The sequence below is a fragment of the Furipterus horrens genome, unplaced genomic scaffold, assembly GCF_987537825.1.
Source record: "Furipterus horrens unplaced genomic scaffold, mFurHor1.1.pri manual_scaffold_4, whole genome shotgun sequence".
Classification (NCBI taxonomy): Eukaryota; Metazoa; Chordata; class Mammalia; order Chiroptera; family Furipteridae; genus Furipterus; species Furipterus horrens.
In genome coordinates this window covers 61,182,566-61,207,399 of record NW_028327174.1, presented here as the reverse complement: position 1 = coordinate 61,207,399, position 24,834 = coordinate 61,182,566, and positions in this window count along the sequence as shown.

The window sequence follows — 24,834 nt, the reverse complement described above, 5'->3', positions numbered from 1 at the left end:
GATAGAGTAATTCTGGTTGCAGGTTGCCTTTCATCACATTGAATACTGCTTTCCAGTCCCTTCCTGCCTGCAAAGTGTCCTCTGATAAATCGGCTGATAGTCCTATAGGCATTCTCCTGTAGGCAACTCTCCACCTCCCTCTTGCTGCCCCCAGGACTCTGTCTTTATCTTTCACCTTTGGCATCTCAGTCATGATGCATCCTGGTGTGGTCCCCTCTGAGTCCACCTCACCCGGGACCCTGTGTGCTCCCCAAACCTGTATGTCCATGTCCTTCACAAAATTTGGGAAGTTTTCCTCATTATTTTCAATTCTTGCTTCCTCATTCTGCACTGTTTTTTTTTTTGTTTGTTTTTTTTTCCCCTTATATTCCAAATCATTGATTTGAATCCCAGTTTTCTGGCCTTCACCACTGGTTTTGTGTGCATTTTCCTTCATTTCACTTAGAATAGCCTTCACTTCTTCTCTTATGTGCTTTCCATGCATACTCAAGCATGTCTGTCAAGCCTGTGAGCATCTTTATCAATAGTGTTTGAATTCTGTGTCTCTTAGGTTGTCTATCTCCTCATCTGTTGGGTTGTCTATCTCCTCCTCTCTTAGTTCTTCCACTGGAACCTTGATCTCTTCCCCCCTTTGAGCCTTACTTCTCTGTCTCCTCATTCTGACAGGCTCCTGTGTTTGTTTGCCTCCATGTTGCAGGTAGAGCTGTCGCTCCTGTTGTGTTGTAAGGGGTGGAGCCTTAGGGATTCATCAGTACAGGGCGACCTGTTTCACCACGTTGTGGTGCTGTATGTGGGGGAGGTGTCTGAGAGGGAACAATGCTGCCTGCCTAGCACTCACCCCTTATCCAGGCACCTCTCCCACTTCTGCACTGCACTGGCACTCTTCTAGCTGCTGCCCTGGCCATCGTTCCCAGAGTGAGTGGGTCTGCGGACATTCTAGGATTGTGAGGGCCCTTTAAACAAGAAGACTCTGCTGCGAGACTGGCAGTTTCTGCCTCCACCCCAACCCCCACTCATCTGCACAGTCAAAAGCAATGAAGCTTGATTTTCCCCTGTGCTGGAACCATGAGCTGCGAGGTCCAGTGAGGAGCTGGGAACACTCCCCAGATGTCCCTCCTACCTTTAAAATGTGTGACTGCACTTTCTGATGGCCTGTCACTGCCCCCATTGTTGCTGCCACCACACTGCGTTCTCTCCACCCCGGCTCCACCCCTCCTACCTGTCTGGATGAGTATTTCTTCTTTATATCTTTGTTTGCTGGACTTCCATGCAGTTTGATTTTCTGGAACTTCTGGTTATTTCTAGTTTTGAGGTAGTTGTATTTCTTCTTAGTTGTGGAGGGAGTTGCAGCATGTCTGTCTACACCTCCATCTTGGCTGGAAGTCTCTCAATCTTTCTAAGAACCCATTTCATTATTCTTTAAGATTATTTTTATTATGAGTTCATCTGTAACTCGCCATGATTTATTTTATTTCTTTCTCTTTATGTAGCTATAGATATGTATAATTATTCGTTTATATTTTTAATTAGTATTATAAATGTGTGTTTTGTAAGCTAATACATATTAAAGACATGGCCTATCACTGTGTATTACATAGGTATTTTATTCGCTTCTCTACTTGATTCACATGTGTTCTCTGAGTCTGTTCCTTCAGCATCTCTTGAGGATATGTGTGATCTTAAAACCCTGGTAAGTATTGATTTGACCAGAGCTAGATCATCACTATAGCAGGGCCAACCTGATTCTTTATTGAGTACAGGGAAAAAAGGCAGATGAAATGACTATGTATTGAGAGAAAATAGGAAAGAAGTAGGAATTCATTCAGTCCTGGAGAAAAGAGAAAGAAGACAGAGTGAAATGGAGAGAGAGAGTCATTGAAAGAGAGAGTGAGAACCGTCACTGCTTCTTGTAGAATTTCTCAATCCTTTTCCTAGTCCCTCCTGTACCATGAAATATCTGAAGCACCTTGTTATGTGGTATGTCATCTGTTATTGATTTGTGGATTCATACAACCATGCACCCCCGGAATATATCCCTCTTAGGGTGTATAATTTTTAAATGTGTTTCTGTAACACAATACTAATATTTTGTTGAGGATTTGAACATCTACTAGGGGGACACCAACAGATGTAATTATCTTTTGGCAGGAAGACCCCTTATGTTACAGGTTTCTTTCACTACAGGAGTGTTCTAGGAACCCATCTATATCCGTGTACCAGCTGGCATTGTTGTTAGAGGCTGAATTCGGTTTCAGGAAAAAAACAATTTTGAAGGTCTTTCGATTTTTTTCTCCCATCTCATGATATGTGGTTTACGTGCACACCAGCCCACACTGTGCTGAGTGGTCAGCAGTTTTTGACCAAAACAGCATGACCCCTGTTCCACCTTTCATATTCACTTGATTTCAACCTGAGAGACTTTTCTTTGTTTCCCTGGATGAGCAAAAATCCTCAAATGGAAATATGTTACCAGTGTGGAAGACATGAGACAAAAAATGACAGAAGCATTAAAGACATCAAAATGGATGAGTTCAAAAACTTTGTTGAGCAGCAGATAATACATCTTGATACGTGTATTACATCAAATAGAATGTACTTTGAAGGTGACTGAAGGTGAAATGTGTAAGAATAAATACACAACTTTTAGAAATAAATTCTTGTATTTTGGGGTCCCCCCTCGTTGGTTCATTAGAAATATTTCCCTGTAATATTTTTATTTCTAGTGACTTCATATTATTTTAGAATTAGGTTAATGCTGGCCTTGTAACATGAGCTTGGGGTCATCTGTCTTTGTAAATATTTTGGAATAGTCTTGACTGGGTCAAGTCCTGGATCACACTTAGCAAACTAGTTTCAGCTACAAGATTACGCACACATGTACTTAAAGGACTTCTTTTGTATTATATCTGTTCTGTAATATAATGGCAATTCCTTTAAGAATGACAAAAATGCTTTGTTAGATTAAAAAAATATGTGTGAGCAGACAAAAAACTCACCTATTATAAGAGTCCATTCATAGAAAATATCCAGAATAGGTAAAGGGTAAGAGACAGATAGTTATGGTTGGAAAGAATGAGGAGTTAGTATTTTGGGGGCAGAGTTTTCTTTTGGGGTGATGTACACCTGCAACTAGATAGTGGTGATGATGCTTGCACCACATGAGTAATGTACGTCATGCTCAGGAATGGCACAATTTAAAATATGACTTTCAATCAAGATGACAGCACAGGCAGACATGACTTGCCTCTTCACACAAGCACAACAAAATTACAACTAAAATATAGAACAACCATCACTCGGAGCCATCAGAAATCAAGTTGAAAGGAAGTCTGACAGCTACACAGTTAAAGAAACCGCAGCCATCCAGACTGGTAGGAGGGGCACAGAGACCCCTCAATGACGGGTGGTGGATAAAAACCAGGGAGGGATATCTCAGGAGTGAGGAGTCCCAGCTCTACACCAGGACCCCCAGCCCAGTGTGCCAGGGCCAGGGAACTAAGACCCCATAAGTTCTGGCTGTAGAAACCAATAAGAATTGAGTTGGTGGAAGAAACTTCAAGCATTTCCTCTTAAAGAATGCACACATAGACTAACTTACTGGGACTCGCTTCCTCTGGGCTCCAGCACCGCAGTCGCGGCTTGAAAGGCACCATTGATATACAGGGAGAAACTGAGTTGTCTAGCATCAGGGTGAGCAGAGGTCATGATCCATTTTCTGGGCCCTCCACGCACAGGGCCAGTGGGCTGGTGCCGTATCAGAGATTCCAACCTGGCTAACATTGTTAGATCTGCTTTCAAGATCCCCAGAGACTCTGCCCAGCATAAATTATGGGCCCACCCAAGCTGATTTTTGATATGAATGGTTGGTCTTGGCATATGCTTGACAATTTCCTAAATCATCTCAAACAAGCAAGAGCTGGCCTCAGTGAGCCCCAGGCCTCCCACTAGCAGCAGCCAGCCTAGATTCACAGTTTGGTTTGCCTGGGAATTTCCAAGCCCAGGACAAGTATCAACCATCTCATATTGTTTTATAGCTCAGGGAGGGCCTGGGAAAAACACAGGTGAGGACTTAACTTGGCCTGCACCCCCCAGGAAGTCCCAGGGCCAGTGTACCCAGTGGAGAGCTACAGACCATGTTGGAGCACCACCACCCTGCCCTTGCACACCTGATCCCCCATAGAGGGCAGATGTTGGTGTTAAGTTGTCACAGTCGATCCTTGCAGTGGACTGGCCTTCATAAATCTCTCCCATTGATCCATCAACAGCAAACAAGTTTCAACTACAAGAGGAGGTTGTACTCGGTGCACACAAAGGGCATACCTTGAGGACCAAGCTTGGGGATAGGGGAGGCTGTGCCACTGGACCCAACAGGACACCTACACATTTGGCCACACTACCCAAACAGGGAATCATAGTAGCTACCTAATCCATGGAAACAAATGCAGGGAGGCTGTGAAAATGAGGAGACAAAAACAAAAAACAAAAAACATTGTCCCAAAAAGAACAGAGCAAAACTCCAGAAAAAAGAGCTAAATTAAATGGAAATAAACAATCTATAGATGCAGAGTTCAAAACACTTGTTATAATGATGCTCAAGGAACATAGTGAGGACCTCAACAGCACACAAATGATCCAGTCAGAAATGAAGGATACACTAATTGAAATAACACACAATTTACAGGGAAACCACAGTAGAGTGATGTAGCCTAAAATTAAATCAATGATATGGAATACAAGGAAGCAAAAAACAACCAATCAGAACAAGATGAAAAAGAAACCAAAAAAGTGAGGATAGCTTCTGGAACAACTTTAAGAGATCTAATATTCACATCATAGTGGTTTCAGAAGAAGAGAATGAGCAAGAAATTGGAAACTATTTGAAAAAAAATAATAAGTGGGAAGTTCCCTGATTTGGTGAAGGAAATAGACACGCAAGTCCCAGAAGCACAGAGAGTTGTATGCAAAGTGCCCACTCTAAGACACGTCATAATTAAAATACCAAAGGTTAAAGATAAAGCAAGACTCTTAAAAGTAAAAAGAGAGAGGGAGAAAGGAGTTTAGTTACCCACAGGGGAATTCCCACTAGACTGTCAGCTAATTTCTCTAAAGAAACTTTGCAGACGAGAAGGTATTGGTAAGAAATATCCGAAGTCATGAAAAGGAGGAATCTACAGCCAAAACTGCTCTACCCAGCAAAGCTATCATTTTGAATTGAAGGGCAGATAAAGAGCCTTGCAGAAAATTAAAAAAAACGAGGGGTTCATAATCACCAAACAATTATTAGAAGAAATGTTAAAGAAACTTCTTTAAGAAAAAGAAGATCAAAACTATGAGCAATAGAAAGGCAAAAAATACAAATTTGTTAACAATTGAATCTAAAAAACAAACGTAGCAAACAAGGAGAGCAGAGATTGAATTAAGGATCCAGATAACGTTCTGGTGGTTGCCAGATGTGAGGGGGGTTTGAGGGAATGCGTGAAGAGGTAGGGGATTAAGAAATACAAATAAGTAGTGACAGAGTAACCATGGGGCTGTAAATGACCGTGTAGAACATGGAGTAGACAAAGAACTTGTGCATGACCCATGGACATGAACAATGGTTAGGGACTGCCTGAGGAAGTGTGGAGTGTTGGATAGAGAGGATGTAAAGTGGGAAAAACCAGAACGACTGTAATAGCCTAATTAATAAAATACAATTTAAAAAATATCAAAAATAAAACTTATTTATAATTTATAATAAATTGTAATAATAAATCACACCAAAAGAAAATAAAGAAAAATCAAAGTAAGAAAAAGTTATAGGGGTGGAAGAAAACAAATTCTGGTAGGAGAGGCTGTACAGGTTTAACAAGTGGCTCTAGATGTGGCCCTGAGACATTTCTAAGACACAGCTCTGCTGCTGCTGTTGCTAAAACCAGAGCAGGTACAAGAGAGGGATATTCAGGCAGGGTCCCTGGACTTATCAGGAAGTAAAGTCACGTCTCTTGTCTGAGTAGTCCCTCAGGGTAGGGGACCCAGGCAGTGACCTCACTTCTTGAAGTCATAGACCAAAAACTTGTAACCCCGGTAGCGAGACAGCAAAATTCTAAAGCTGCCCCTAGCTGACTCACTTTGGCTACAGAGTTGGGACAGACAACATGTCCCTTTGTTGTCTCCCAATTCGCCAAAAGCTCAAAAAGGCAGGAATATGAGTTTGGACCGCCGCTGCCACCGCAGGATCGAAACTCAGCATAGAAGGCTTTGGCCTGTTTCAAAGAAGAACTCACAGGTAACACAGAAACGCTCAGGGTGGTTTTCTTTGGGCCAGGCCACCACTCAGATCCCACCTGGGCTGATCTATGTCAACCTCGTGTGTGTGTAAGTGTGTGTGTGTGTGTGTGTGTGTGTGTGTGTGTGTGTGTGTGTTGTTGTGGAGCAAGTGCGAGAACCAAATGGTTGGAGACAATCAAATTAGAATTTAAAGAGCCTTTATTAGCTGGCTAGCGACTGCCCACCCGTCCACAACCCGGACTTAGGTGGACAGCCCCGACGTTAGAGATTGGGGGATTTATAAAGCATTTCGGGTGCATGAACTTGGACAGAGATACAGCTTTTACAGACAAAAATTTTCCACTATTTTCCAGGACCTTCCCGCCGCCGGCCCCGCCGCGCAGGAGCCGAGGAAACGGCGCCGTCCGCCGGACCTTCCCGCCGCCGGCCACGCCGCGCAGGAGCCGAAGAGACCGCGCCGTTCGCCGGACCTTCCCACCGCCGGCTCCGCGACTTCAGACGAGTCCCCGCAGCCTGTCACCGTGGTAGGTCCGCTAGACCTTCCCACCGCCGGCTCCGCGACTTCGGACACGTCCCCGCAGCCTGTCACCGTAGTGGGTCCGCCGGACCTTCCCACCACCGGCCCCGCCGCGCAGGTGCCGAGGAGACCGTGCCGTCCGCTGTGCCGTCCGCCGGGCCCTCCCACCGCCGGCTCCGTGACTTCGGACGCGTCCCCGCAGCCTGTCACCGTGGTGGGTCCACCGGACCTTCCCGCCACCGGTCCGGCCGCGCAGGAGGCGATCAGACGGCGCTATCTGATACGCCATCTGCGGCCCTGTCGGCCGCGCCGTCGGCCAAGCCTTCCCACCGCCGGCTCCGCGACTTCAGACGCGTCCCCGCAGCCTGTCACCGTGGTGGGTCCACCGGACCTTCCCGCCACCGGTCCGGCCGCGCAGGAGCCGAGGAGACCGCGCCGTCCGCCGGACCTTCCCGCCACTGGCCCCACCACGCAGGAGGCGATCAGACGGCGCTATCTGATACGCCATCTGCGGCCCTGTCGGCCGCGCCGTCGGCCAAGCCTTCCCACCGCCGGCTCCGCGACTTCAGACGCGTCCCCGCAGCCTGTCACCGTGGTGGGTCCACCGGACCTTCCCGCCACCGGCCCCGCCGCGCAGGAGCCGAGGAGACCGCGCCGTCCGCCGGACCTTCCCGCCACTGGCCCCACCACGCAGGAGGCGATCAGACGGCGCTATCTGATACGCCATCTGCGGCCCTGTCGGCCGCGCCGTCGGCCAAGCCTTCCCACCGCCGGCTCCGCGACTTCAGACGCGTCCCCGCAGCCTGTCACCGTGGTGGGTCCACCGGACCTTCCCGCCACCGGTCCGGCCGCGCAGGAGCCGAGGAGACCGCGCCGTCCGCCGGACCTTCCCGCCGCCAGCTCCGCGACTTCAGACGAGTCCCCGCAGCCTGTCACCGTGGTGGGTCCGCCGGACCTTCCCGCCACTGGCCCCGCCACGCAGGAGCCGAGCAGACTGCGCCATCTGATACGCCATCCGCGGCCCTGTCGGCCGCGCCATCTGCCGGGCCTTCCCACCGCCGGCTCCGCGACTTCGGACACGTCCCCGCAGCCCGTCACCGTAGTGGGTCCGCCGGACCTTCCCACCACCGGCCCCGCCGCGCAGGAGCCAAGGAGACGGCTCAGTCCGCTGGACCTTCCCGCCGCCGGCCCCGCCGCGCAGGAGCCGAGGAGACCGCGCCATCTGCTGTGCCGTCCTCCGGGCCCTCCCACCGCCGGCTCCGCGGCTTCAGACGCATCCCCGCAGCCTGTCACTGTGGTGGGTCCGCTGGAGCTTGCCGCCACCGGCCCCGCCGCGCAGGAGCCGAGGAGACCGTGCCGTCCACCGGACCTTCCCGCCGCTGGCCCCGCTGCCCAGGAGCCGAGGAGACCGTGCCGTCCGCTGTGCCGTCCTCCGGGCCCTCCCACCGCCGGCTCCGCGACTTCGGACGCGTCCCCGCAGCCTGTCACCGTGGTGGGTCCGCCGGACCTTCCTGCCACTGGCCCCACCACGCAGGAGCCGAGCAGACTGCGCCATCTGATACGCCATCCGCGGCCCTGTCGGCCGCGCCGTCTGCCGGGCCTTCCCACCGCCGGCTCCGCGACTTCGGACACGTCCCCGCAGCCTGTCACCGTAGTGGGTCCGCCGGACCTTCCCACCACCGGCCCCGCCGCGCAGGAGCCGAGGAGACCGCGCCATCTGCTGTGCCGTCCTCCGGGCCCTCCCACCGCCGGCTCCGCGGCTTCGGACGTGTCCCCGCAGCCTGTCACCGTGGTGGGTCCGCTGGAGCTTGCCGCCACCGGCCCCACCGCACAGGAGCCGAGGAGACCGTGCCGTCCACCGGACCTTCCCGCCGCTGGCCCCGCCGCCCAGGAGCCGAGGAGACCGTGCCGTCCGCTGTGCCGTCCTCCGGGCACTCCCACCGCCGGCTCCGCGACTTCGGACGCATCCCCGCAGCCTGTCACCGTGGTGCGTCTGCCGGACCTTCCCGCTACCGGTCCCGCCGCGCAGGAGCCGAGGAGACGGCGCCGTCCGCCGGACCTTCCCGCCGCCAGCTCCGCGACTTCAGACGAGTCCCCGCAGCCTGTCACCGTGGTGCGTCCGCCGGACCTTCCCGCCGCCGGCCCGACCGCGCAGGAGCCGTGGAGACCGTGCCGTCCGCTGCGCCGTCCGCTGTGCCGTCCGCCGGGCCTTCCCACCGCCGGCTCCGCGACTTCGGACACGTCCCCGCAGCCTGTCACCGTAGTGGGTCCGCCGGACCTTCCCACCACCGGCCCCGCCGCGCAGGTGCCGAGGAGACCGTGCCGTCCGCTGTGCCGTCCGCCGGGCCCTCCCACCGCCGGCTCCGCGACTTCGGACGCGTCCCCGCAGCCTGTCACCGTGGTGGGTCCACCGGACCTTCCCGCCACCGGTCCGGCCGCGCAGGAGCCGAGGAGACCGCGCCGTCCGCCGGACCTTCCCGCCGCCAGCTCCGCGACTTCAGACGAGTCCCCGCAGCCTGTCACCGTAGTGGGTCCGCCGGACCTTCCCACCACCGGCCCCGCCGCGCAGGAGCCGAGGAGACTGCGCCGTCCACCGGACCTTCCCGCCGCCAGCTCCGCAACTTCAGATGAGTCCCCGCAGCCTGTCACCGTGGTGGGTCCGCCGGACCTTCCTACCACCGGCCCCGCCGCGCAGGAGCCGAGGAGACCGCGCCGTCGGCCGGACCTTCCCGCCACTGGCCCCACCACGCAGGAGGCGATCAGACGGCGCTATCTGATACGCCATCTGCGGCCCTGTCGGCCGCGCCGTCGGCCAAGCCTTCCCACCGCCGGCTCCGCGACTTCAGACGCGTCCCCGCAGCCTGTCACCGTGGTGGGTTACTATGAAATGCTAGGTGTGCAGAGACTTGCCTCCACTGAGGACATTAAGAAGGCGTACCGGAAACTGGCCCTGAAGTGGCACCCGGATAAGAACCCCGACAACAAAGAGGAGGCGGAGAGGAAGTTCAAGCAGGTGGCCGAGGCCTACCAGGTGCTGTCAGATGCTAAAAAGCGGGTCATCTATGACAAATACGGAAAAAAGAGGGATTGAATGGAGGTGGAGGTGGCACTCACTTCGAAGACTCGTTCAGCGAGTTTGCCTTCATGTTCTGGGTATTCTTTGGTGGACGGGATCCATTTCTGTTCGACTTCTTTGAAGGCCCCTTCGACGAGTTCTTTGGGCCTGGAAGAATCCTTTTTCAAACTTTCCCTGGTTCCTGGGTAATGGTCCAGGGCCATTTCATTTAACTGGCTCTTCTACTCCCATTATTAAATTTAAATACTTCCTAAAAGGTATTGTTTATAATGTAAATTGTATCACCCCTGTGCAGACATCACCACTGCGTAGCTGCAGGATGTTCCGTCTCCCTGAAAGGAAACCCCGCACCAGAAGTTCTTACTCACCCCTCCTGCCCCTGGCAACCCCTGATGTGCTCAGTGTCTCTGATCCATTATCAGAGATGTTACATGGGTTGCCTTTTTTTTTTTCCTTTTGCTTACACATTTTTGTTTTTTGAAAGGAAAATCCCAGGTGGATTAGAGATCAGATGTAAAAAAGAAGCCCTTTGGTACAATCTCAGGGTATAGACCACTGTCCAAAGTGTGACTGCAGGGTCAGAAGCCAGTCAGGCAGTGGCTGTCTCCTCCTGCGCACAAAACAGTAATGAGGAAGATGCAGACATTGGGGAAGACAAACCACAAGCTGGGAAGCATCCCTCAAAGCCTAGGCAGATAATGTTTAGCCTTTCTGCGGTGCAGCAAACTCTTGGAAGTCTGTGTTATCTAAAGGAACCTATAGCAAACAGACACTTCCATTGGCAGGTGGTGCCCACGTCTCTGCATATCAGAGATGCCCGACCTCCCCAGTGGGGGAACACACACTGCAAACACTGAGGACAGAGCACTGTCATCATCAGACAGGCAGTCTAGTCCTGGGGACAAAGTGAGGAATTAGAGGCCCAGCAGATCCCCTGGAGTGAAGGGGGAAAGGCCCTTCCTCTGGGACGACAATGTGCCAGTCCCGTCTAAGGCCTGCAGCTGCTCACCTTTTCCTGGCAGTGGTCACCCTAGTTTACCTCACAGAAATTCTTGCACAATTGTCCAAAGATGTGTTTTCAAAATTAACCATCGGAGCACTGATGTAATTGCTGGGAATTGGGGAAAACACTAGTGTCCATGGAGAAGGAATGGGATCCCCTAATCCTGGTCCACATGGAGGAAGGACGCTGGACAGCTGCTAAAGTGGGCGCAGGAGTCTCTACGTACTGATACATGGAGACCGCAGGTGTCCTCTGTGTAATATGTGTGGAACAACTGTGTGCATCCCGGGTCCCACCTGTTAGACCACATACATGTAATTTCCACAGGCAGACATACATATGTGAAAATTATTCTTCTTGTGACAGAGACCAACAAACAGAATAAAAGAGGCAGAATCTGAAAGACACCCACTAAACCACACATGATGGTCACTTCGGGGTGGGACTAGCAAATCTCTTATCTTTTTTGGGAGATGAGGTCTAAATTTTTGACATCCTCTTCCTCCTCGGTATTTTCTGTCCCCCCCCCAATAAAAATTCCCAAAGCCCCTACTGGGGAACATGAGCCATTTCCAAGTTTTCACTCCCATCATCATGCAGAGGGAAACATGTGTGTTCATATATCTTTATTTAGGAAACGTCCCTAGAAGTGGAGATTCTTGGTCTAATATAAACACAATTTTATGTTTTGGGGCACAGTTTTCTACATCTCAGGTCACCTTGGGCACTTGAGCCTTGTTAGGGAAAGCAGGGTTGTCAAGACCTGGGGCCAATACCTCAGGGAGAGAGGAGGAGGAGGGGCTGGGAGTGAAAGAGATGAAAGTATCTGGGAGTGACACACCCAGCAGGAAGGTCCCATCCATCCTGCCCATGCCCTGCTTCATGTAACACCTCCTACCCTTGTACCCCTAGCCCACATTAGCCCACCCTACTCCATAACTCAGTTGAGCCCAGCAGCCTGGCCCAGCCATCCAGGACACAAGAGAGTTCCATCCTGCACATTCGGGCCTGCTCCCTCTCCCTCCAAGCACAGACCCCCTTCCTCTCTGTCAGGAAAGCAGATGTAGGGAGGCTCTGCCTTTCATAAGGACCATTGTGAATGTGCTCTATCCATGTGAAGATCCCAGTTACCACAGCAGGACCCATTACCCTGTGTGAGAAGGAACCTTTCAAGGGGCCTCACAGAAGGCGACAGAACGTCAGAGCATCAGGCTCCAGGCTTTGGCAGGCCGCAGAACTTGAAGCACGGAGGTTCTCCAGCAGGGACCTCTGCCCCAGCCCCGTGTCAGTCCTCAGCCCTCATATCCAGCACATCCAGATCTGGTGGGTGGGGCTCTGCTCAGCGTGGGAAAGGGAGGGAGTCCTCATGTCCTTCAGTATCAGGTCAGGTGAGTCCACTTGGTCAGAGTCTATCAGGTGAGTTACAGTCAGTGAAATAGCAATTGCCTGCTCAGAAACAGGACCCCTTACCCAGAGCAGAGAATATAGGTCATTTAGGTGGGAACGCGTCAGGGCCCCCCTAGTGGAAGAGAAAGAAACCCCTGATGGTAGGGGGAGCAGGAAAGAGGGGAGGGGAGGACATATTTGTGGATGTCAGTATTCAGACTGATTTTAACATAAGACACAGACTCAGATAAAGTGTTTTCAAGACACAGATCTGATAAGGAACTGGTATCCAAATATGGAAAAGGAAACTTTTAATCTTCAACAGTAGGAAAGCAAACAACCCCATTAAAAAATGGGCATAAGATCTGGACAGACAGCTCACCACAGAAGACACACAGATCCTGGGGGATGCAAGATGGCAGCGGCATTGGTGGAAGGAACATTCACCTCCTCCCAGGACTAAATGTGAATACAATGACATTATGGAACAAACAATCTGAATAACCAAATGAAGACTAGCAGTACAGAAGTCTTATAACCAAGGATTACAGAAGAAGCCACATCCAGAGTGGTAGGAAGGACAGAGGCACAAAATGTGTTGGCCTTGCAGCCACATGAGGTAGTACAGAATTTCAGAGTTATCTCAGCTGTAAAGTTGGCTAAGGATTGAGGGGCTTCAACCTCACTCTGGGCTCCCCAGCCTGGCTCACCAGAGCCCAGAATAAATCCCACTTGGTCACGGTGTATAATCTCTCTAATGTATTGCTGGATTCGGTTTGCTAATATTTTGTTGAAGATTTTAACCTCTATGTTCATCAGGGATATTAACTTATAATTCTCTTTCTTTGTAGTGTCCCTATCTGATTTTATAATTAGCACAATGATGGCCTCATAAAATGAGCTTGAGAATTGTCTCTCCTCCTGGATTGTTTTTTGGTTTTTTTTTTTTTTTTGAATAACTTGAGAAGGATAACTATTAGTTCTTTGAATGCTTGGTTGGTGAAATTCACCTTTGAAGACTTTTGGTAAGGAAAACTTTTTGTTTGGAGTTTTTTATTACTACTTCAATTTCATTAGTTGTATTTGATCTAGTCAGATTTTCTCATTCTTGTCGATGAAGTTTTGGAAGATTGTATGTTTCTTGGAATTTCTCTATTTCATCCAGATTGTCAAATTTGTTAGCCTATATTTTCTCACAATCATTTTTAGTTCTGTGGTGTGAGTTGTTACTTCTCTTTCACTTCTGATTGTATTTATTTGGATCCTGTCTATTTTTCTTTAAGTATACTTTATTGATTATGTTGTTACAGTAGTCCCAGTTTTTTTCCCCCTTTGCTCCCCTCTGCCCAGTAACCCTCTTCCCTCCAGCAATCCCACCCCCCTTAGTTCATGTCCATGGGTCATGCATATAAGTTCTTTGGCTTCACCCTTTCCTGTATTATTCTTAACTCCCCCCTGTATATTTTGTACCAACCGATTAAGCTTCTTAGTTCCTGCACCATTTCCCCATTTCTCCCCCTCCTCCCTCCTAGCTGATAACCCTCCAATTGATCCCCATACCTATGATTCTGTTTCTATTCTGGTTTGCTTAGTTGGATTCTGTTTTTATTCTTTAGGTTCAATTGTTGACACTTGTGAGTTTGTTGTCATTTTGGTGTTCATAGTTTTGATCTTCTTTTTCTTAAGTAAGTCGCTTTGACATTTCATATAATAGTGGCTTGGTGATAATGAACTTCTTTAGCTTCATCTTGTCTGAGAAGCACTTCATCTGCCCCTTCATACCAAATGATAGCTTTGCTGGATAGAGTAATCTTGGTTGTAGGTTGCTTTTCATCACATTGAATACTGCTTGCCAGTCCCTTCCTGCCTGCAAACTGTTCTCTGAGAAATCAGCTGATAGTCCTATAGGCACTCCCCGGCAGGAAACTCTCTGCCTCTCTCTTCCTGCCCGCAGAACTCTGTCTTTATCTTTCACCTTTGGCATCTCAATCATGATGCATCCTTGTATGGTCCCCTCTGGGTCCAGCTCACCCGGGACGTTCCATGCTTCCTAGACCTGTATATTCATCTCCTTTGCAAAATTTGGGGAGTTTTCCTCATTTTTTCTCAATTCTCGCTTCCCCCTTCTGTACTGATTGATGGTTTTTTTCTTCCTTATGTTCCAAATCATTGATTTGAACCCTGGTTTCTTTCCCTTCACCATTGGTTTTGTGTGGATTTTCCTTTGTTTCACTTAGCATAGCCTTCACTTCTTCTCTTACGCGTTTGCCATACTCAAGCATATATGTCAAGCCTGTGAGCATCTTTATCAATAGTGTTTGAATTCTGTGTCTCTTAGGTTGGCTATCTCCTCATCGCTTAGTTTTCCCACTGGAACCTTGATCCATTCCCCCTTTTGGGCCATACTTCTCTGTCTTCTTATTCTGACAGGCTTCTGTGTTTGTTTGCCTATGCATCCCAGGTAGAGCTGTCGCTCTTGTTACGTTGTAAGGGCGGAGCCTTAGGGATTCGTCTGTACAGGGTGACCTGTTTAACCATGTTGTGGCGTTGTATGTGGGGGAAGGTCCGAGAGGGAACAATGCCACCAGTCCAGCACTTGCTCCTTTTCCAATCACCTCTCCCTCTTCCGCACTGGACTGGCGCCCCTCTAGCTGCTGTCCTGGCCATCATTTCCAGAGCAGGTGGGTCTGCGGACATTCTAGGACTGTGGGGGCCCTTTAAACAAGTGGACTCTGCTAGACCTGAAGTTTCCGCCTCCACCCCAATCCCCACTGGTCTGCACAGTCAGAAGCAATGAGGCTTGATTTTCCCAGGTGCTGGGACTTTGAGTTGTGAGGTCTGTTGAGGAGCTGGGATCGCTCTCCAGGTGTCCCTCCTTTTTAAAGCATGTGACTGTGCTTTCTGCTGGCCTGCCGCTGTTGCTGCCACAGCTGCCACCGCCACACCACGTCTTCTCCACCCTGGCTCTGCCCCTCCTACCTGTCTGGATGAGTATTTCTTCTTTATATCTTTGTTCGCTAGACTTCCGTGTATTTTGATTTTCTGGAACTTCTGGTTATTTCTAGTTTTGAGGTAGTTTTATTCCTTCTTAGTTGTGGAGGAAGATGCATCATGTCTGTTTACGCCTCCATCTTGGCCGGAAGTCCTATTTTTTGTTTTTTCTTAATGAGTCTGGTTAAACGTTTGTCAATCTTTTTTATCTTTCCAGTGAACTATCTCTTAAATTTATTGATCTTTTGTATTGTTTTATTTTTTAGACTCTACTTTGTTTATTTCTGCTCTGACTTTTATTATTTTTTTCTAATGCTAACTCTGGGTTTTGTTTGTTGTTCTCTTTCTAGTTCCTTTACATGTCAATTTAGGTTATTTATTTAGGTTTTTCTTGTTTCTTGAAGTAGGCTTGTACTGCTATAAAATTCCCTCTTAAAAATCCTTATTATTATTTTTTTGTTTGTTTCATGGATATTGGGTTGCATTTTCATTTCTTTCAAAACATGTTTTGATTTCTTCCTTGATCTCATTGTTAAACTCTTCAGTGTTTAGTATCATGCTATTTAGCCTTCATATCTTTGTTTGTTTTTCAGGTTGTGTGTGTGTGTGTGATTGATATATTGTTTCATATCATTATGGTCAGAGAAGATGTTTGATATGATTTCAGTCTTCTTAAGTTTATTGAGGCTTATCCTAACATGTGGTCTATCCTAAAAAAATAATTCATATACACTTGAAATGAATGTATATTCTTCTGCTTTGAATGAAATATTCTGAAGAAATCAATTAAATCCCTCTGATCTAGCATGTCATTTAAGGTTGCAATTTCTTTGTGGATTTTCTGCCTAAAAATATATATATATATATTCATTGGTGTCAATGGGGTGTTAAATCTCCTACTATGACTATATTACTCTCAATCTCTCCCCTTACATTCATCAAGATTTGCTTTATTTATTTAGGTGTTCCTATATTGGGTACATACATGACTAAAAGGGTTATGTCCACTTGTTGGATTGCTCCCTTTATCATTATGTAGTGTCCTTCTTCATCTTACATCAGAGCCTTTGTTTGAAAATCTATTCTGTCTGATATAGGTATTGCTACCTCAGTTGTTTTTTTCATTTCTAGTTTCATTAAATATCTTTTTCAAATTTTTTAACTTTTAGTCTGTGTGTGTCTTTCATTCTGAGGTGGATCTCTTGTACATTACATATAGATGGGTGTTATTTTCTTCTCTTGAGCTACTCCATGTGCTTTGATTGGAGTATTGAAGCTATTTATCTTTAAGGTGATTTTTGATAGGTGTATATTTATTGCCATTTTATTCTTTAAAATTGTATTCCTCTTTTTTTTTCTTACTTTTTCTAAAAAAGCCCTTGTAACATTCCTTGTAATATAGGTTTTGTCATAATTAACATCTTTAGATTTTTCTTGTTGAAGAGCTTTTTATCTCCCCTTCAATTTTAAGTGATAATCTTGCTGGATAGAGTAGCCTTGGTTGTATGTCCATGCTATTCATCACTTTGAATGTTTCAAGCCAATTTTTTCTGGCCTAAAATGTTTCTTTTGAGAAATCAGATGAAAAGTCTTATGCAAGCAACCTTCTAGGTAACTGTCTTTCTCTTGCTACTTTAACCTTTGCCATTTTAATTATGATGTGTCTGGGTGTGGGCCCCTGTAGGTTCATCGAATTTGGGTCTCTATGCACTCCCTGGACTGGTATGTCATTTCCCTTCACTAGGTTAGGGACATTTTCAGTCATTTTTTATTTAAATAGTTTTCTGATTTCTTATTCTCTTCTCTTTCTGGAACCCTTTTGATGCAGATATTTTTATACTTCTTGTTGTTCCAAAGGTCCCTTAAGTATCCACACTATTTTTTTAAATGTGTTTTATTGATTATACTGTTACAGTTGTCCCAATTTCTTTTCCCTCTGCTCGCCTCCACCCAGTGACATCCCTCTCTCCAGTTGTCCTCCCCTTTTAGTCCATGTCCATTGGTTGTGTATATAGTTATTCTCAACCTCTTCCTTTGCACTCCATTCCCTCCTACTATGCTTCCTAATTCCTGTACCATCTCCCTCCCTTTCACCCTTCCCCCTCCCTGCTGACCTTCCCCCAATATCTTCCCCATACCTATAATTCTTTTTCCCACTCTTGTTACCTACTTAGTTTGCCTTTGTTTTGATCCCCTATCATCTGTTGTTGGTTGTTGCGATCCTGTTTTCATTTTAATGTTCATAATTTTGATCCCCCTTCTTCTAAACCAGTCCCTTTAACATATCATATAATAGTGGTTTGAATCTAATGAACTTCTTCAGTTTTACTTTGTCCTGGAAGCACTTTCTCTGCCCTTCTATTCTGAATGACAGCTTCACTGGATAGAGTATTCATGGGTGTAGGTTTTTGATTTTCATTCCTTTGAATATTTCTTGCCAGTCCCTTCTTGCCTGCAGGGTCTCCTTTGAGAAATCAGCTGACAGTCTAATTGGGACCCCTTTGTACATAATTCTTTACTTCTCTCTTGCTGCTTTTAAGATTCTCTCTTTATCTTTAATTTTTGACAATTTGATTATAATGTGTCTTGGAGTGTTTCTCCCTGGGTCCAGTTTTTCTGGAACTCTCTGTGCTTCCTGGACCTGTAAGTCTATTTCCTTCCCCAAGTTCAGGAAGTTCTGCTTCATTATTTTTCCACATAATTTTTCAATTTCTAGTTCTTCTTCTTCGTCCTCTGGTAATCCTCTAATTCGAATGTTCATTTGCTTATAGCTGTGCCAGAGGTTTCTGAGACTCTCCTCGTATTTCTCACTTTTCATTTCCTCTTTCTGCACTGGTTGACTGTTTGTTCCTTCCCTATGTTCTGATTTGTTGATTTGATCTCTGGTTTTCATTTCCTCACCACTTGTCTCATATATTTTTCGTTCATTTCAGTATGACTAGCTTTCTTTCCTTCTCCATCTTGTTCCAAATCTTTTGTTAATTCTGTAAGCTGCCTTATGACTATAGCTCTGAAATGAGCCTCAGAAAGTTTTCCTATTTGCTCATCAGCTAGGTCCCTCATCTGCTGCCTGGTGAGCTGCATCACTGGTCTGCTTCATCCTGACATTTTTCTGTTTACCTTTGCTTTCTGGGAGGGCTGTAGTGAGCAGAGCCACATGCAATCGTCACTACCCGATGACCGGCAACCAGCGACCTATTTCACTGGTCTGTGGCGCTTTGTGTGGGGGCAGGGGTCCAAGATGGATTCCTGCTGTTACTCTCTGCTACCAGGAGTCTCTTCCTCCATCTCTACACCCTCTGGGCCTCTCCGTCCGAGGCAATAGAGGTTTGCTTCTTCCGCATTGGAATCGCGAGCTGACGGGTCTCGACTGCAGCCAGGATTGCTCCCGTGGTGTTCCTCACAGACCCACAGCTATCCCTTCTGCTAGCACAGACAGCACCGCCCAACTCTTTTGCTCCAGTCACCCCTCCTACCCGTCCAGACGAGCACTGCTGGTTTATAACTTCATACATTGGGCTTCCATGTAGTTTTATTTTCTGGAATTTCTAGTTATGTTTGGTTTTGAGGTAGTTGTATTCTTTCTTAGTTGTTGAGGGAGACAGAGTGTGTCAGTCTAAGCCTCCATCTTGGCCGGAAGTCTATCCTCACTTTTTTAAAGTTTTTTTTTTTTTCTTTCTGCTGCTCTGATTGGGTGTTCTCTGCTACCTTGTCTTCCAAATATTTGGCTCGGTCCTCTGCTTCATCTAACTTAGTCTTTATTCCTTCTAGTATATTCTTCACTTCAGATATTGTATTGTTCATTTCTGATTGATTATTTTATGGTTTCCATGTCCTTTTTCATGCTTACTATCTCTTTGTTTAAGTTCTCACTGATTTTATCTATTCTTCCCTTAAGTTCCTTGGGCATTATTATAATCACTGTTTTGAACTCTATAGATTGTTTGTCTCCATTTTACTTAAGTCTTTTTTCCTAAAGATTTACCTAGAGTACTTTAATTTAGGGCATCTTTCTTTTACTCCCATTTGGGCTACCTCTCTGTGTTTGTTTCTGCTACATCTTTCTAGCTTCGTAGGGTGACCTTATGTAGTAGGTGTCCTGTGTGGCTCAATGGTACAGTCTGCCTGATCACTTGAGCTAGGTGCTGCAGGAATGTTCTTTGTGTGGGTTATGTGAGTCCCTTTGTTGTGGTTTTATCCTTCAAAAAAGTGGCAGCTACTTTCTCTCTGTTTCCCTCTCCTCCCCCCACTTTTCCTCTCTCTCAAGAATTTTTTGAATGAAACACAGAAAAGAGGTTGGGTGAAAAAGGGGGAGGGCTTAAGAAGTGTAAATTGAGAGTTCCAAAATAACCACAGGAATGTAAAGTACAGCAATGGAATGTAGTCAATAATATTATAATATCTATGTATGGTGCTAGGTGGATACTTGAATTATCAGGAAGATTACTTTGTAAATTATATAGTTGTCTAATCACTGTCATGTGCACCTGAGACTAATATAAAATAATATTATATGTCAACTGAAATTAAAAAATAACAATTTAAAATACAATATACAGATGATGTATCATCGAATGTACACTTGAAGCGTACCTATATTTTTATTTGCTAATATTGCCCCAGAAAATTTAACTAAAAATAAATGAATAAAAATAAAATTAAAAAATATGCTGACTTCTGGGACTACGATAATCTAAAAATGTATTATCCTTCTGCTTACTCCAATATTCTCTTTATAAGTATAAACACATTTTTTACTTTGCGATGTTTATTTCTTCCATGTCAAATGATAAAATTTAATGATAAATCAATGGGGAAAAAGTCATGGATGATTCCAAATCTTCAGTTGAAGAATTACAATAACATAAAATGCTGACTTGAGAGAAAATGAAATGGCTATGGAATAAAAGAGTTAAAAATATCAACTACAACTTCATAGCCATTTATAGAAAAAGGATTGTAGCAGCTATCCATATCATCTTCTTTACTTGTTACACATTTATATTTGTGTCCATTAACTAATTTCCTTTTTACTTTATTTTATTTTTATTTTTTGGTGTGGTTTAAATATTTTATTATTTATGCTATTACAGTTGTTCCAATTTTCGCCTTTGTGCCCACCTACCCAGCCCACCTCCCACTTCCATAGCCAATCCTCATGCTGTTGTTCGTGTCCAGAGGTCCTTCATGTATGTTCTTTGACTAACACCTTTACCTTCTTTCAGTTAGCCACTGCCTTCCCCTCCCTTCTTACAGCTGTCAGTCTGTTTTATGTTTCAATGCCTCTGTTTTTATTTTGTTCATTAGATTCCTCTTACAAGTGAGATCATATGGTATTTGTCTTTCACTAACTGGCTTATTTCACTTAGTAAATATTATCCAGTTCCACCCATGCTGCCACAAACAGTAGGAGTTCCTTCTTTCTTCTGCTGTGCCATATTCAATTGTGTAAATGTACCACACCTTCTATACCCACTCATGTGCTGATGGACATTTAGGCTGTTTCCAGCACTTGGCTATTGTAAATACTGCTGCTATGAACATAGGGGTGCATAAATTCTTTTGGATTGGGATTTTCGGATTCTTAGGGTACATTCCCAGCAGGGAATCCCTGGGTCACTGGATCAAAAGGCAGTTCCACTTTTTTCTTTTTTAAAGAGATCCTTATTGTTTTATAAGTGGCTGCACCAGTCTAAATTCCCACCAACAGTGCATTTGGGTTCCCTTTCCTTCATATGCTCACTAGCACTTGTTGTTTGCTGATTTATTGATAATATTATTTTTTGGGGTGTGAGGTGACATCTCTTTGTGGTTTTCATCTGCATCTCTTTAATGGTTAGTGAAGTTGAGATTTTTTTTTTTCATTTTTAACTTGAATTAAAAAATATAGCGTTAGAATCTGGAAAATGGTAATATATATAGCCAATATGTTCCCTAAACTGAAATGTGAGGGAATTATACCTGGAAAAGTAGGTAAAAGGGGAATGTTATTCACCTGTGTCAGAAGAAGAATAGACTTTGGACCCTAGGGAAACAGAAGTTTATCAATTTCTACATTCATCATGAGAATCAAAACTTCAATTATTTCCAGCTTGGATTTCATCACGTTAGGGCAGAACAGTGCTACTCTGTGACTCCTAATCAGAGCCTAGTAAAGATTTGGATACTGTCTCACATAAATCCTGGGTAAACTAATTGAGGAAAAAATCTCTTGGTAAAAAGCTAAAGATGCCTCCATGACTGTTTCAAACTTTGATTTGATTTTTGTTTTCATACTTCACCTATTACTTGATATGTGACATAAAAAAATTACAAAAGAAATCCAAATTATTTTCTTTTAACACTGTTTTAGTTTTATAGATTCAGGGAGGAATTTTATAATATCTGAAAGCAGCTACTTTAATTTTCTGTTTTGGAACCGGTCTCTCTGTAGGGATAATTTACAGAGAATATTATACTATACAAAAAGTATTCCATAAAATATTTTTTAAAATGCCCTGAATAGCATGGCTTAGTTTGTTGAGTTGGTTGGGTGTTGCACTGCAAAGTGAACAGTGTCCAGTTTGATTCCTAGTCAGGGCGTATGCCTGGGTTGCAGGCTTGCTTCATAGTTGGGGGCATGGGAGACGCAACCCATTGATGTTTCTGTCTCACGTGGATGTTTCTTTCCATCACTTCTCTCACCCTTCTCTTCCCTCTATATAAATAAACAGGATCTTTTTAAAAAGATATTGCATTTCAAAGGTAAAATGTAAAGCAGGGGTTGGCATATTGTTTCTGTAAATATTTTACTTTGTTGGTCAGAGGTTTCTGTTGTAATTACTCAACTCTGCCTTTGTGACATACAGAATACTATAAACAATATGTAAATAAATGGGTACAGCTGTTTTCCAATAAAACTTTATTTATAAAAATGGGACATAGACAAAATGGTAGATTATAATGAAATGAAAACATAAATGGCAAATCTAAAATTACAATGCAGTTGGTGAACACATTTTTGTATATTCCAGAAAATTAAATACATATAATTTTTAATAGATAAAACAATAACACAAAATGATGGTAAAAATCAGGAAAAATCACATTACACTTACTTTTTTGAAGGGAACATAAAATGCATCATTACTGTGGAAATGTCTTCATAAGTCATAGTACTATCATACAACCTAGCAATAGGAGTCCTGAGCATTTATCCCAAAGAATGCTGAAATTTTCATGACAAAAAATGCTTACAGCAGCATTATTCATTGTACAAAAATAAATAAATAAATAAAATAAAATCTGGAAACAATTTAGCTGTCTTCCGACTTTAAATAGTTAAACAAACTGTAGCATGTCTATACTATGAATTACTATTTAGAGTTGATACAGACAACAGCCTGGAGTAAATTCCAGAATATTTTGGTGTAGAAAAAAGGCCACCTTAAAGAAGTTTTCAAAAGATTAAATATTGAGTAATTCCACGTAAGCTTGAAATTACAAGCTTATAAAACGGTTAGTGTTTGTAAGATTTTAATGAGGAGGCGAGGAAAAATTATGGTGTAAAAATTTATCTGTGTCTTGACTATATCAATATCAGCATCTAATTTTGATATTGTACTATAGTTTTGTAAGATGCAGTCATTGGGAAAAACTTGGTAAAGGGAACACAAAAACTTCCTGTATAATTTCTTACAACTACATATAAATTTTCACTCAAAATAAAAATGAAGGAAAGTACCAACATTACTGGATTTTGAGAATAAGAGATTGTTTCTAGCAGAATTGCTTTACAAAATATATTAAAGAAACTTCTTTAGGCCAAAATCTAGTGATAACAGAAAGTAATTTAAACCCACATGAAAATGAAAAGCACTTGTAAAAGTAATGAGAAGGTGATTTAAAAAGACAGTATAATTGCATGTTTCTTCTTTTTTTTTCTCAATTAATTTAAAAACAATTGTATAAAATAGTGTGTATATAAATATATAAAAGCACAAAGGAGGTAGGTGGGAACAAAGCTATATTAGAGTAAGGAAGTGACACCAGATAATTAGCTTGAATTCACAGAAACATTGTTAAAGAACTAGAAATGTTAAATAAGAAATTAGTATTATCAAATCTGCAAATATTTATTTTCTAACTTTTTCCTCTGAGCTTCTTCAAAAGATGTAACATTACACAAGGTAATAATTATGGCAGAGTTTTGGGGGTTTGTAATATATATAGATGTAAATGTATAACAAAATTAGCACAAAAAGGAGAAAAGGGAATAAATCTGTAAATGAATAAAATTTATATAGCCTGCTGGAATTAACTTATTATAATTTGATAAGTTAAGGTAAATATTGTGTGCTCTAGAGCAGCGGTTCCCAACCTTTTAGGCACCAGGGACTGAATTTCAGTTGGAAGAGGAAGGCGGGGTGCGGGAGGGAGACAGGAGGCAGAGGTCTTGCTTAGGGTCTGGTACTTAACAGGCCGCAGACCAGTACAGGTCCTCAACCCCAGAAGTTTGTGGACCTCTGCTCTAGAGCAATCACTAAAAAATTAATACAAACAATATTGGGAGAAATCATGAAATGAACTAAAATGCTACACTAAGAAGTATTGTTTCAATGAAATAAAAAACAATAAAAAAAGAAGTGAGGAAGATAAAAGATGAGAAATAAAAAAATGTCAAATAGAAGATATAAATCTGATTGTATCAATAATAGCAAGAAATGTGAGTGAATTAAACAATGTAATCAAAGGTGGAGACTGACAGACTGGATGGAAAAGCAAGGTCCAATTATATTTTGTCTGCTAGGGACATATTTTAGATTTAAAGACACAAGGAAGTTGAAAGAAAAGAAATGGGGAAAATGTTCATGCAAACAATGACCATATCAAAGTTGGAGCAGCTATACTAATATCACTCTAAATAGATATCAAATAAAAAATGTATTTCTAGAAATTAAGAAGGACATTTTATGATAGTATACATGTCAATTCATGAGATATGTACAATAATAAGAAACATACATAAACTAAAAAAATAGCTCCCCCCACATATACATGAAGCAAAACTGAGAAAATGAAAGCAGAAATATCCAGATAAACAACAGAAATCTTTACTAACCCACTTTCAATAGCACATATAACAGAGAAGATGAGTAAGTTATAGAAAAATTGGCAATACTAAAGAAACAAACATAAAACACTTCACCCCAAAGCAAGACAAAACACTCTTCTCAAGAGTACGAACATTTGGAACATTTTCCATTAGATACCATATTTTAAGTAATAGATAAGCCTTAATACATTTAAAATAAAAAAAAATTAGAGAAGTATGTACTTCAAACAAATAAAATTAATTAGAAACAAAGAACAGAAGAAACATTGGAACATTCACAGAAGAGTTAAAATTCAACAACCAAAAGATCAAAAAATAATAGAATTTAAAAAATACTCTCAGGTGATTGAAAACAAACATATGACAAACCAAACCTCTGAGATACAGAAGTGTTGAGAGAGAAATTCATATTATTAAACATCTACATTTGAAAAAAATCATTTCAAGTCTATAAACTTTTATCTTTTATCTTAAGAAACTAAATTCAAAACAAAGAG